The sequence below is a fragment of the Tachyglossus aculeatus genome, chromosome 3, assembly GCF_015852505.1.
Source record: "Tachyglossus aculeatus isolate mTacAcu1 chromosome 3, mTacAcu1.pri, whole genome shotgun sequence".
Classification (NCBI taxonomy): Eukaryota; Metazoa; Chordata; class Mammalia; order Monotremata; family Tachyglossidae; genus Tachyglossus; species Tachyglossus aculeatus.
The window spans coordinates 23415447-23429070 of record NC_052068.1 but is presented as its reverse complement, the minus strand read 5'-3'; the positions used below and the strand labels follow the sequence as shown (position 1 = coordinate 23429070).

Sequence of the window (13624 nt, the reverse complement as noted above, 5' to 3'; positions counted from 1 at the left end):
CTAAGCGCTTGGGAAGTACAAGTTGGCAACATATAAAGACGGTCCCTACCCAACAACAGGCTCACAGTCTAGAAGGGGGCGACACAGCAAAGCAAAACAAGTAGACAGGTGTCAATACCATCAGAATAAATAAAATTATAGCTATATACACATCATTAATAAAATAAATAGAGTAATAAATATGTACAAATATACACAAGTGCTGAGGATATGGGAAGGGGGTAGGGCAGAGGGAGGAGGGAGGGTGATGGGGGGAGGAGGAGGAGAGGAAAAAGGGGGAGGCTCAGTCTGGGAAGGCCTCCTGGAGGAGGTGAGCTCTCAGTAGGGCTTTGAAGGGAGGAAGAGAACTAGTTTGGTGGATGTGTGGAGGTAGGGCATTCCAGACCAAGGGAAGGACATGGGCTGGGGGTTGACGGCAGGACAGGCGAGAATGAGGCACAGTGAGGAGGTTGGCAGCAGAGGAGTGGAGTGTGTGGGCTGGGCTGTAGAAGAAGAGAAGGGAGGTGAGGTAGGAGGGGGCGAGGGGATGGAGAATCTTGAAGCCGAGAATGAGGAGTTTTTGCTTGATTCGAAGGTTGATAGGCAACCACTGGAGATTTTTGAGGAGGGAAGTGACATGCCCAGAGTGTTTCTGTACAAGGATAATCTGAGCAGCAGAGTGAAGTATAGACTGAAGCCGGGAGAGACAGGTGGTTGGGAAATCAGAAAGGAGGCTGATGCAGTAATCCAGTCGGGATAGGATGAGAGATTGAACCAGCAAGGTAGTGGTTTGGAAGGAAACGAACTTAACTTCTCTGCACCTCAAGTCCCTTATCCGCAAAATGGGGATTCAATACCTATTCTCCTTCCTAGACTGTGAGCCCCATGTGAGACTGATCTACCCCAGCTCCCAGTACAGTGCTTAGCACATAGTACACCCTTACCAAATACCACAGCTATTAGGACCTGTACTTCACATCAGTTGGCAAAGCAGGATCACCAACAACAAGGTCCTTAAAGCAGTCAGTCCATCAGCATCGTGGCATTGCTCATCACTACACAATTTTGCTGAGGGACCAGTGACAGGAGTGGAAAACAAGGTATACAGACAGCTGATATAAGGAAAATTGAAATAGGGCATAAGAAAGCAGTGAGAGCAGAACAGACATTTCAAGTTACAGTAAGGCAACATTTTGAACAATCAATCAATTATATTTATTGAGTGCTTACTATGCGCAGAGCACTGTATTAAGCACTTGAAAGAGTACAACACAATTAGCAAATATGTTCCCTGCTCACTGTGGTATAGTATAGTAGATTTTGGAAGACAAAAGCAGCAGATAGACTTTCCTGGCATAAAGCAATCAGGAAAGAGTCTGCTGTCCTTGAGTGGTGGTTTTGGGAAGATTAGGACCACACGAGGATGGTTTGGAAAAAACCACAGAAGCTGCAATGCCAAATGTAACCCTGAGACAAGGGTGTTCATTCAGCGGAGAAGGGATTGCAGATGCAAATTGGTCCATTCAGCCAGAACTGTGCACATGGCTAAGAAACCGCTTAGTACAGTGCTCTGCACCCAGTAAGTGCTCAATAAATACAATCAAATGAATGAATGATTAACTTCATGTTTGAATTTAGTATCAACAGTTTTTTAAGCACTTGCTGTGTGCAAAGCATGGATTAAGCATTGGGAAAGAATACGTGAATAAGAATTAGATGAAAATAAAGCAGTGTTGCCTAATGGATAGAGCACAGGCGTGGGAGCCAGAAGGATCTAGGTTCTAATTCTGGCTCCACGACTTGTCTGCTGTGTGACCTTCGGCAAGTCACTTCACTTCTCTATGCCTCATGAGTAAAGTGGGGATTAAGACTGTGAGTCCTACGTGGGACAGGCACTCTGTCTAACCCGATTACATTGTATCTACTCCAGCGCTTACTACAGTGCCTAGCACATAGTAAGCGATTATCAAATATTGCAATAATAATAATAATTATTATTAACAAATGCCATAAGAGAAATAAACCTGGATTGGAAGGACATTTGAACCATGACAGACTCAGACTCCAGTGATGGAGTTTTATAATGAGAACAGTAGATGGCCTTGATCCTTTCCTCTCCCTTTCCTCTCCATCCCAACCGCTACCCTGCTCATTCAAGCTCTCATCCTATCCCGTCTGGACTACTGCATCAGCCTTCTCTCTGATCTCCCATCCTCGTGTCTCTCTCCACTTCAATCCATACTTCATGCTGCTGTCCGGATTATCTTTGTCCAGAAACGCTCTGGGCATGTTACTCCCCTCCTCAAAAATCTCCAGTGGCTACCAATCAATCTGCACATCAGGCAGAAACTCCTCACCCTGGGCTTCAAGGCTGTCCATACCCTCGCCCCCTCCTACCTCACCTCCCTTCTGTCCTTCTCCAGCCCAGCCCGCACCCTCCGCTCCTCTGCCGCTAATCTCCTCACTGTACCTCGCTCTCGCCTGTCCCGCCATCGACCCCCGGCCCACGTCATCCCCCGGGCCTGGAATGCCCTCCCTCTGCCCACCCGCCAAGCTAGCTCTCTTCCTCCCTTCAAGGCCCTGCTGAGAGCTCACCTCCTCCAGGAGGCCTTCCCAGACTGAGCCCCTTCCTTCCTCTCCCCCTCGTCCCCTTCTCCATCCCCCCCCATCTCACCTCCTTCCCTTCCCCACAGCACCTGTATATATGTATATATGTTTGTACATATTTTATTACTCTATTTATTTATTTATTTTATTTGTACATATCTATTCTATTTATTTTATTTTGTTAGTATGTTTGGTTTTGTTCTCTGTCTCCCCCTTTAAGACTGTGAGCCCACTGTTGGGTAGGGACTGTCTCTATATGTTGCCAATTTGTACTTCCCAAGCGCTTAGTACAGTGCTCTGCACATAGTAAGCGCTCAATTAATATGATTGATGATGATGATGATGATCCTGAGACTTCAGGATTGAGAATCTGCACAGAAGAATTGATTTCAGGACTAGAGGTTTGCCACTCACTCTCTTCTTCCCCATTCCTCGTGCTCTAACTGGGACATGGAGTGCAACAAATAAGTAGGCATGCAGGGGTGTAGCACAGTGCAAAGTACAATTAAAGGCTATTTATGGTTGAAATGTTTGCAGTATAATAATCATAATAACATTTATTAAGAGCTTACTATGTGCAAAGCACTGTTCTAAATTCTGGGGAGGTTACAAAGTGATCAGGTTGTCCCATGTGGGGCTCACAGTCTTTATCTCCATTTCACAGATGTGGTAACTGAGGCACAGAGAAGTTAAGTGACTTGCCCCAAATCACACAGCTGACAATTGGAGGAGTCGGTATTTGAACCCATGATCTCTGACTCCCATGCCCGGGCTCCTTCCACTGAGCCACGCTGCTTCTCCACACACACACACACACACACATAAACATACACACAAACATGCCCAGGCACAAGCCAAAGGAGGACAGAGGGTATATTCTGTTGGTACCTTGTTCTCTGGGAGTCAATCCTGACAATACACAGTTCCTGGCACCAGTAGCCTTTTTGTTTGCCTCTGCCCCAGCCTTGATTGCTTGAGTGTTCCCACTTGACCTCCCCAACCCAATCCTGTAGTAGACTCTCCCTTCCCTGCCCCTCCTTGAACTCAAAAAAAAGTACAGCATAGAGAAACACAGGAAAGCAAACTCTCAATAGAAAGTGTTTAATTTACAAATTTATCACAAAACCTTGTTACTTTGTTTACCTCCCATTAGCAACGATTACTCCATCACCTTCCCACAGCAGAGAACAGTTGCTGTGTTTTGCAGTGGGCTTAAAGAGGTAGATGAAAATTGGACAATCAAATGCTTTCTAAAGCCCCAAAGAAAGAAGCTCAAGGAAGAAGGGAGGTGTGCCTTTCCAGGACCTCCTGAAAGAATGATCCTGCTGAGGGATGGCGAGCCTGCTCACCAATTATGGAGGAGAGAGTAAATCGGGGCATATTCTTGGGAAGGCGGGAATGAAATAAAATTCCAAATGACTTTCACAAATTGGGAAAATGGTACTGCAAAACAGGATACAATCCTGCAGCTGAGAAGCAGCATGGCCTTGTGGATAGAACACAGTGCCTGGTAGTCAAAAGGACCTGGGTTTTAATTCCAGCTCTGCCACTTGTCTGCTGTGTGACCTGGGGCAAGTCATTTAACTTCTCTGGGCCTCAATTACCTCATCTGTAAAATGGAAATTTAGACTGTGAGCCCTATATGGAACAGGGACTCTATCCAACCTAATACCTTGTATCTACCCCACTGCTTAAATCAAGCAAGATTAATAATAATAATGATAATGGCATTTGTTAAGTGCTTACTATGTGCAAAGCACTGTTCTAAGCACTGGGGAGGTTACAAGGTGATCAGGTTGTCCCACTGGGGTCTCACAGTCTTCATCCCCATTTTACAGATGAGGTAACTGAGGCAGAGAGAAGTTAAGTGACTTGCCCAAAATCACATAGCTGACAATTGGCGGAGCTGGGATTTGAACCCATGACTTCTGATTCCAAAGCCCGTGCTTTTTCCACTGAGCTGCTTCTCTTATTGACTTTCTCTTTTCTCTTAATAATCTCACAGATTAGATTAGATTAAGAACATAGTAAGTACTGAACAAATATTGTTGTTATTATTATTATTATTATCCTTACTGGCCTTCAGCTCTAACATTTATTCAAATGCTGACTCCTGCTGACTCTTTCTCGACAACGTTTCCTGAATCTGCCTCTTTCTCTCCCCTGAACAGCACCTGGTTCAAGTTGTTGTCATACTGTCTTGTCTTTTGCTGTTGTCATCTTCCGACCCATAATGACACCATGGGCACATCTCTCCCAGAATGGAGGTGAATGGAGGTGAAGGCAACTCCATCTGCAATCATTCTGGTAGTGGATCCATAGAGTTTACTTGGAAAAATATGGAAGTGGCTTACCATTGCCTCCTTCCATGCAGTCAACGCGAGTCTCTGCCCTCAGCTCTCTTCCATGCCACTGCTGCCCAGCACAGGTGAGTTTTGACTTGTAGCAGATTGCCTTCCACTCACTAGCCATTGCCCAAGCTAGGAATGGAATGAGTAGGCCTCTGCTTGACTTTCCCTCCTGAAGTCGGGACTGGTAAAGTACTGCAAACTCTCCAGGTGTGACCCTAAGAGGAATGGGGAGCAGTGTGGCTCAGTGGAAAGAGCACGGGCTTTGGAGTTAGAGGTCATGGGTTCAAATCCCAGCTCCACCACTTGTCAGCTGCGTGACTTTGGGCAAGTCACTTAACTTCTCTGTGCCTCAGTTTCCTCATCTGTAAAATGGGGACTAAGATTGTGAGTCCCACGTGGGACAAACTGATCACCTTGTAACCTCCCCAGCACTTAGAGCAGTGCTTTGCACATAAAGAGTGCTTAATAAATGTCGTTATTATTATTATACTAGTGCCCCTGCCTCTGTCCTCTCCCTCCTTCAGCCTCTCCCTCCAACACAGTGTTGCACCCTCATGTAGAAGCATCACTTAGCAGACATTTCTCCGCTCCGCCAATGCCTCCAACAGTTCTCTGCATTAAGCAGACATTCCTTACTTTTGGCTTCAGGGCTCTTCACCAGGTTTCCCATTCTTAAATTTCAATCCCCTTTACCTGCCGCTCCCCAGCTCACACTCTTTGCTCCTCCCAAACTCATCTTCTAACTCACACTCTTGACTCCTCTAATAATGATAATAATAATAATGATTATGGTATTTGTTAAGCACTTATGATGTGCCAAGCACTGGGGTAGATACAAGTTAATCTGGTCAGACACAGTCCCTGTCCCACATGGGACTCACTCTCTTATCCCCATTTTACAGATGAGGTAACTGAGGCCCAGAGAAGTTAAATGACTTCCCCAAACTCACACAGCAGAACCAATGCCCATGCTCCATACACCATACTGCTTCTTCAAGTCTCTGACCACCTTGTTCATACAGTTCTTCTGGCCTGGAAGTCTGTCACCACCAAAAATATTCTGGACCAAAGTTCTCCCCATCTTTCAAACTTTACTAAAATACCACATTCTCTGGGAAGCCTTCCCTGGTTGAATTCACAGAAATCAACCACACCAAACGAATATCGTTTTTGGCATTTTTATATTTCATTCCTATCATCAGTACGTATGAGCCTATGGATATTTTTATTTGTATATTTACTTTTTTATTCGGCTATTTCATCGCAATACGTCTCTTCTATTTCCTGTTATTTCTCTGATATTCCTCCTGCTCCCACTATTTGTAAATCATTTTTGTCTGTTCACCTCTTTGGATTGTAAACTTTTGGAGGGAAGTGATCATGTGTCTTGCTTCTAGTATATTCTTACAAGCCCTCAGGAAAGTGCTTCATGCTTAGTACGTGCTCAGTAAATACTGATGATAATGATGATGATGTTGATGATGATGACAGTCAAGTCTAGCTTTCAGGAAGAGACCTAACATCATAACTGACAGATGAATATAACAGAGCTGAATCATAAGGTTAAAAGTCTATATTGTGCTGAGAAAGAGCCATGGGAGTGTGCCATACTGCAAGCGTTAGGAAGTAATCCTTCTTCTGAACTGCGCTCTAGTCAGATCCTTATTAGAGTTCTACATCCAACTTGGGTGACCACACTAAAAAAGTGATAGAGAAATTGGAAAGAGTCCAGGGAAGAGAGACAAAAATGATTACAGGCTTGGACAATAAGTCCTAAGAAGAAAGGTTAAAGGAATTGGGGTTATTTAGTCTAGGTAATGGAGGCTAAATTATCATTTAAAATGTTTAACCTAACCACTGCGGAGCAATATATCCTGGATGAGAGCACAATCTGAGACTTTCTGTCACCCTCCCCCTCCTCCCATTTACTTAGGGACGCACTTCAGTAGACATGCTTCTCCTGATACAGAGAGGAAGGAAAGGAGAAGGGAAAGAAGAAGAGGAGGAAGAAGAGAGCTACTAGAAGAGGAAGAGAGAAGAGAAGCCCCTTAAGAGGAGCTTTCATTTTCTGCAAATGGAGATTCAGGAATGGGGACAGCTGAGGGGGAGCTTTCTTGGCCTCTGGTTGTCCCTCCAGAGATTAAACTCCTCACTCTCGGCTTTAAGGCTGTCCATCACCTCGCTCCCTCCTAACTCACTTCACTTCTCTCCTTCTAAAGCCCAGCCCGCACCCTCCACTCCTCTGCCGCTGCTCACCTCCTCACTGTACCTCGTTCTCGCCTGTCCCGCCGTCGACCCCCGGCCCACATCCGTCCCCTGGCCTAGAATGCACTCCTTCCACACATCCGCCAAGCTAGCTTTCTTCCCCCCTTCAAAGCCCTACTGAGAGCTCACCTCCACCACGAGGCCTTCCCAAACTGAGCCCCCTTTTTCCTCTCCTCCTCCCCATCCCCCCCTGCCCTGCCTTCTTCCCCTCCCCACAGCACCTATATATATATATATATATACATATATATGTATAGATTTATTACTCCATTTATTTTACTTGTACATATTTACTATTCATTTTGTTAATGATGTTCATATAGCTTTAATTCTATTTGTTCTGATGATTTTGAAACCTGTCTACATGTTTTGTTCTGTTGTATGTCTCCCCCTTCTAGACTGAGAGCCCGTTGTTGGGTAGGGACCATCTCTATATGTTGCTGACTTGTACTTCCCAAGTGCTTAGTACAGTGCTCTGCACACAGTAAGCGCTCAATAAATACGATTGAATGAATGAATGGAAGGGGAGGGTGGGAAGTAGTTCTTGGGTGGATACAATTTTAAGTCATTACCTTAAAATTGTCAGCTGTGTGACTTTGGGCAAGTCACTTAACTTCTCTGTGCCTCAGTTACCTCATCTGTAAAATGGGGATTAAGACTGTGGGACAACCTGATCACCTTGTAACCTCCCCAGCGCTTAGAACATGCTTTGCACATAGTAAGCGCTTAATAAATGCCATCATTAGTATTATTATTAGTATTACAGGCAATGTGGTCTGGGAAGTAAACACATACTCATTTGGCATCCTAAAATAGCCCAGTAGAGAGCAGATAGAGGCCACCACTCAGTGTAGCAAAATGTTAATAGCCAAACATCCTGTGCCACACCTGAAATGAAGAAGATCAATTAATCAGTCATATTTGCTGAGTGCTTACTGCATTCCAGCACTTAGAACAGTGCTTGGCAAGTAGTAAGCACTTATCAAATACCATCATTATCATCATGCAGAGCAACATGTTAAGTGCAAGATAATCAGTTAACACAGTCCATTGACCCACATGGGGCTCACATTCTTCATCCCCATCCAAACCGCTACCCTGCTTGTTCAAGCTCTCATCCTATCCCGTCTGGACTACTGCATCAGCCTTCTCTCTGATCTCCCATCCTTGTGTCTCTCCCCACTTCAATCCATACTTCACGCTGCTGCCCGGATTGTCTTTGTCCAGAAACGCTCTGGGCATGTTACTCCCTTCCTCAAAAATCTCCAGTGGCTACCAATCAATCTGCGCACCAGGCAGAAACTCCTCACCCTGGGCTTCAAGGCTGTCCATCACCTCACCCCCTCCTACCTCACCTCCCTTCTCTCCTTCTCCAGCCCAGCCCACACCCTCCGCTCCTCTGCCGCTAATCTCCTCACCGTGCCTCGTTCTCACCTGTCCTACCATCAGCCCCCAACCCACGTCATCCCCCGGGCCTGGAATGCCCTCCCTCTGCACATCCGCCAAGCTAGCTCTCTTTCTCCCTTCAAGACCCTATTGAGAGCTCACCTCCTCCTGGAGGCCTTCCCAGACTGAGCCCCTTCCTTCCTCTCCCCCTCGTCCTCCTCTCCATCCCCCCCCATCTTACCTCTTTCCCTTCCCCACAGCACCTGTATATATGTATATATGTTTGTACATATTTGTTACTCTATTTATTTATTTTACTTGTACATATCTATTGTATTTATTTTATTTTGTTAATATGTTCTGTTTTGTTCTCTGTATCCCCCTTCTAGACTGTGAGCCCACTGTTGGGTAGGGACTGTCTCTATATGTTGCCAACTTGTACTTCCCAAGTGCTTAGTACAGTGCTCTGCACACAGTAAGTGCTCAATAAATACGATTGATTGATTTTACAGATGAGGTAACTAAGTCACCGAGAAGTTAAGCGACTTGCCCAAGGTCACACAGCAGACAAGTGGCAGAGCTGGGATTAGAACCCAGGTCCTCCTTACTCCCAGGCCTGCGCTGGATTCACTAGGCCACACTGCTTCTCACTTAACTTCTCTGTGCCACTGAACTACCCTGTGCCTCAGTTTCCTCAGCTGTAAAATGGATATCTGACCACTTCTCCCTCCAAGTTAGACTGTGAGCCCCATGCGGGACAAAGATTGTGTCCTACCTGATTAAATTTTATGTTCCCCAGGCTTAGAACGGTGCTTGACACATAGTAAGTACTTAACAAATATTGTTTTCCAAAAATGATCAGTCCTACATGGGAAGATAGAAACAGTGTAATAGGCATTTATAATCCAAGGGACTAAGTTTTCAGGCAGCAATGTGGAGTGAATTGGCCATTAAGACCAATCACAGTTTTATATCACTTAACTAGAGAAATCCAGCAGCAAATCTGAAATCAAGATTTAGTCTTGGAAATGTAAAGCTTATCTTAGACAAAATTATTCTTTCTGGCTAACAGGAAAGTGTTTTTTTTCTGTGAGCCTGAAGGGTTTGTTATGTGATAATTGTCCATTAAATGGTTAAAAAATGAGAGAAAACTTGCTTGATGATATGGTGGTTAATGAGGAAATTCAACATGAAATTGGAAGAGGTCTTTAGTAGATTGTTGAGACATATACCAAAAGGCTTGATAATGTCACCAGATTGTACATCTACAATTATCTCTTAGTTGAAAACTAGTCAATGGATTAGTACCAAATTATAAAAATACATCCAGGAGATTTTAATTCAATTAGTAGTAATAGCGTTTACCACAAGGAGTTTACACTTGAATAGGGGAAATAGACATAAAAATTTACAACTAAAGTTCTTAAAATAAATATTTGAATATTCAATTGAATAAACATAAACATAAGCACTAAGGATGGATGTAGATAAAAACTTCAGCGTTAGAAAAGTCTGATGGATTTATGAAATTAATATACTGGGCTTGGATAATCAGCCATATTGTAATTAGTTCTCAGGTTAGTTTGAGAAATTAAAATGAACGCTATTCACAATGATATTATACAGTTCTACACTCTTTAATCTTCAATGGATTTATAGTTTGCCTTGTTTTAAGCATCCAATAATTCTTTCCATATTCCCATATCCTTCCTGAAATTTCAGAAAACATTTCTTGCACAAAATTAATTTCCTTAATCTCTTCAGATGAAAAAAAAATCTGTTCCAAGGGTGTAAAGTGATGACACAGATGAAGTTAGGGAAAAGATAGTTAAGGAGTTTAGTTATCCTGATTAAGAGGAAGAGGTCATAGATGAGAAAAAAGAGAAATAACTAAACTGACCTCTCGAAGTTCAGTGCTATTTTTCTCCATGTAAGAAATTTACATGAAAATTTAGGATGGGACTGAAAATTTAGGATGGGAAAAGAACTCATTTGGTTTACAAGCCAGTCTGGCTAACTAGACAGTGTGGATATTGGAATTTCTACATCAATTTTATCATCTGTAAATAAGTAGATGGCAAACACTGATGAAGGACTGCAGAGTACTACAGGCAGGATTAAATGACATATGTTTCAATCAAACAATCGATCAGTACTATTTATTGAGCACTTACTAGATGCAGGGCACTGGACTAACTGCTTGGGAAAGTACATTACAGGGAACAATACGAACATTATGGGCAGGGAATATAATGATTTTACCATCTAAACAGGGGAGAAGCAGCTTGACCTAGTGGAAAGAGCACAGTCCTGGAAGTCAGAAGGGCCTGGGTTCTAATCCTAGGTCTGCCACTGATCTGCTTGGTGACCTTGGGTAAGTCACTTAACTTCTCTGTGCCTCAGTTACCTCATCTGTAAAATGAGGATTGAGACTGTGAGCCCCATGTGGGACAGGAACTGTGCCCAATGTGTTTGGCTTGTAGCGCTTAGTACAGTGCCTGGCACAATTACTATTGAAGGGGGATAGAGACTTTTATTCATTTATTCGATCTTATTTATTGAGCACTTACTGTGTGCAGAGCCCTGTACTAAGCACTTGGGAGACATGAATTTGAATACATTAATATGAATACATAATTTATAATACATAATTTACAGATTACTCTGTTTTGAGGTGGAGAGATGTTGCACTAGGGACCATTTTATGAGTTCCTCAGAGGACAGTACTGCCGAGTTGCAGCTGGGATGTGTTACGGTGCAGAAGAGCACTCCATCCGGCCTTCATTCTCATTTGCGCTACAGTCATTTAGAGTTAGAACGTATAATGTCTCCATGTGTTTTACATAAGGACTTGCATTAGCTCAGAATCACGCTATGGATCTCCTAGGCAAGCAGACATATCTCCCCAAATCTGGGTAATTCTGGGTTTTCTGCATAATTAGAATCTGTAGATGAAGGTCTTTAGTCTACCCCTCTTCTGGAGCGTCTCCCTGATTTATAGGCTGGTAGGCAGATCGTGTAATCCGGTTTAGCCAGGTCATCTGTAATCCGTCCTGGATAATTTGGGGAAGTGTACTAATGTCCCAGGAAGGGGATTATCCTGGAGAAACCGGTCCGGCCTACCGTGTACCACCCTCGGCTGCTCTTGCTCACTTTAAATGCTGGGATTTTCCTGTCTGGGTTTGAGCATGCTCAGACCATGCTTAGTTTAGGTCCCACAGAAATCTGGAATTTACTGTGTGGACATACCAGAATTTTACTCTACTCTCACTGTTCCTGCGAAGGAAGGGAAAAGCCAAAGAAAGTTTCCCAGAATTAAATCTGCCCAGTTTATAGAGAACGGGTCTTCCAGACCGTCACCTCCCGTATTCATCTTCTGAACACGATAACAGCTGCACATTGGTGCCACCCATTCACCCGCCACCCAGAGCACACGCAAACCGCACACCTGACACTTGAGTCATGCTTTCCTTCTGGGTACCCCCCTCTCCCCGAGGGCCACCTCAGCCTCCTTGCCGAAGCCATAGTGGCACAATTTGCCCACTCTGGGGCAGGGTTTCTCCTCTCAGCCCGCCAGACAAGACCCTCCAATTCCTGGTGCTCCGCACACTCAGCAGAGAGTCTGGAAACTTCAAGCCGTGACCTTGAGATGACCTAGAGCTGACCCTTCCTCAATGTTCCATCAGCCGTCGGAAAGGATTGCTCACTGTGGAGGCCCGGCGCTTCCAGGGAATTAGTCAGCAGGCTGGAATCGGGGTGTGTGTGTGACCCTCTGCCACTCTCCCCTTCCCCCCACGGCTCACCCCTTCCCTCTCCCCACCCTTCTCTCACCTCTGGAGTTGGCCCGGTCCTAGAAAACCATTGCTAGGGTGTCAGCGAGGTGTGATGGATGGACAGAGTGGATGCAGAATGGCAGTGGCGTTGGTCAGTAACCCAGAACTGTGTTTATAAGAAGGAAGAGGCTGTTTCCTGGAGGGAACATAATGCAGCTCTAAAAAAGGCAGGGGAAATACATCATGCAAAGAGAGCACAGCTCCGGAGGGCCGCAGGGGAGCTGAGTACCACAGAAAACCCTTCAGGTCAAGGTGCCTTTGACAGGGCTTTTTTTATAGGCCATTTGCGTGAGAGCCTGCTGCTGTTTCTCTGCAGTCCTGACAGCAACTCAAGGTCCGGCTGGGGAGCTGGGGGATCTAATCTTAGCTGCTTCTGTCCAGCCCATCAATGGCAGCCCTGCTGATTTATTTGGAAAATGAATGACCAACTTGGACTATTGTTTAAAAACCACCCAAAATGACAATTTCTCCCAATGAAGTCACCTCCGTCTACCGTCCCGCTGCAGCCAGTCAATCAATCAATGGTATTTGTTGGGCGCTTACTGTGTGCAGAGCACTGTACTGAGTGCTTGGGAGAGTACGATTCAACGGAGTTGGGAGACTCTTTTCCTGCCTGCAAGGGATTAACGGTCTAGAGGGTGATACAGACATTAAAATCAATTATGGATCTGGACATAAGTACTGTGGGGATGAGGGTGGGGTGAATTTCAAGTGCTAAAAGGGTACTGATACAAGCCCCCTCCCCCTTTTAGACTGTGAGCCCACTGTTGGGTAGGGACTGTCTCTATATGTTGCCAATTTGTACTTCCCAAGCACTTAGTACAGTGCTCTGCACATAGTAAGTGCTCAATAAATACGATTGATGGTGATGATGATGATGCGGAAGGGAGAGGGACTAGGGGAGCTGATGGCTTAATCGGGGAAAGCTTCTTGGAGGAGAAGTGATTTTAATAAAATTTTCAAGGTGGGGAGAGTGGGAGTGTAGCATCTGCTCCTGCCTCACTTGGCCAGGTCCAAAACAAACTAAAGTTTAACTGTGCTTCTCGGCAGAGACACAAGAAGGTTAGTTTATCTCAGTTTATTACTATTGTTATTATTTGTTAAGTGCTTACCATGTGCCGAGCACTTCAGATCCCACATGGGGCTCACAGTCTAAGTAGCAGGGAGAACAGGTATTTAATCCCCATTTTGCAGATGAGGTAA

At 44.7% G+C, this 13624-nt stretch overlaps 1 non-coding gene across 1 annotated transcript; it reads right to left on the bottom strand.

Annotated features, from left to right (window-relative positions):
* Positions 1-5024: 5024 nt before the first annotated feature.
* Positions 5025-5162, bottom strand: LOC119926059. The gene has a single exon (XR_005449973.1). It is a non-coding gene; the product is annotated as a small nucleolar RNA SNORA7 (small nucleolar RNA).
* Between the last annotated feature and the right edge of the window lie 8462 nt (positions 5163-13624).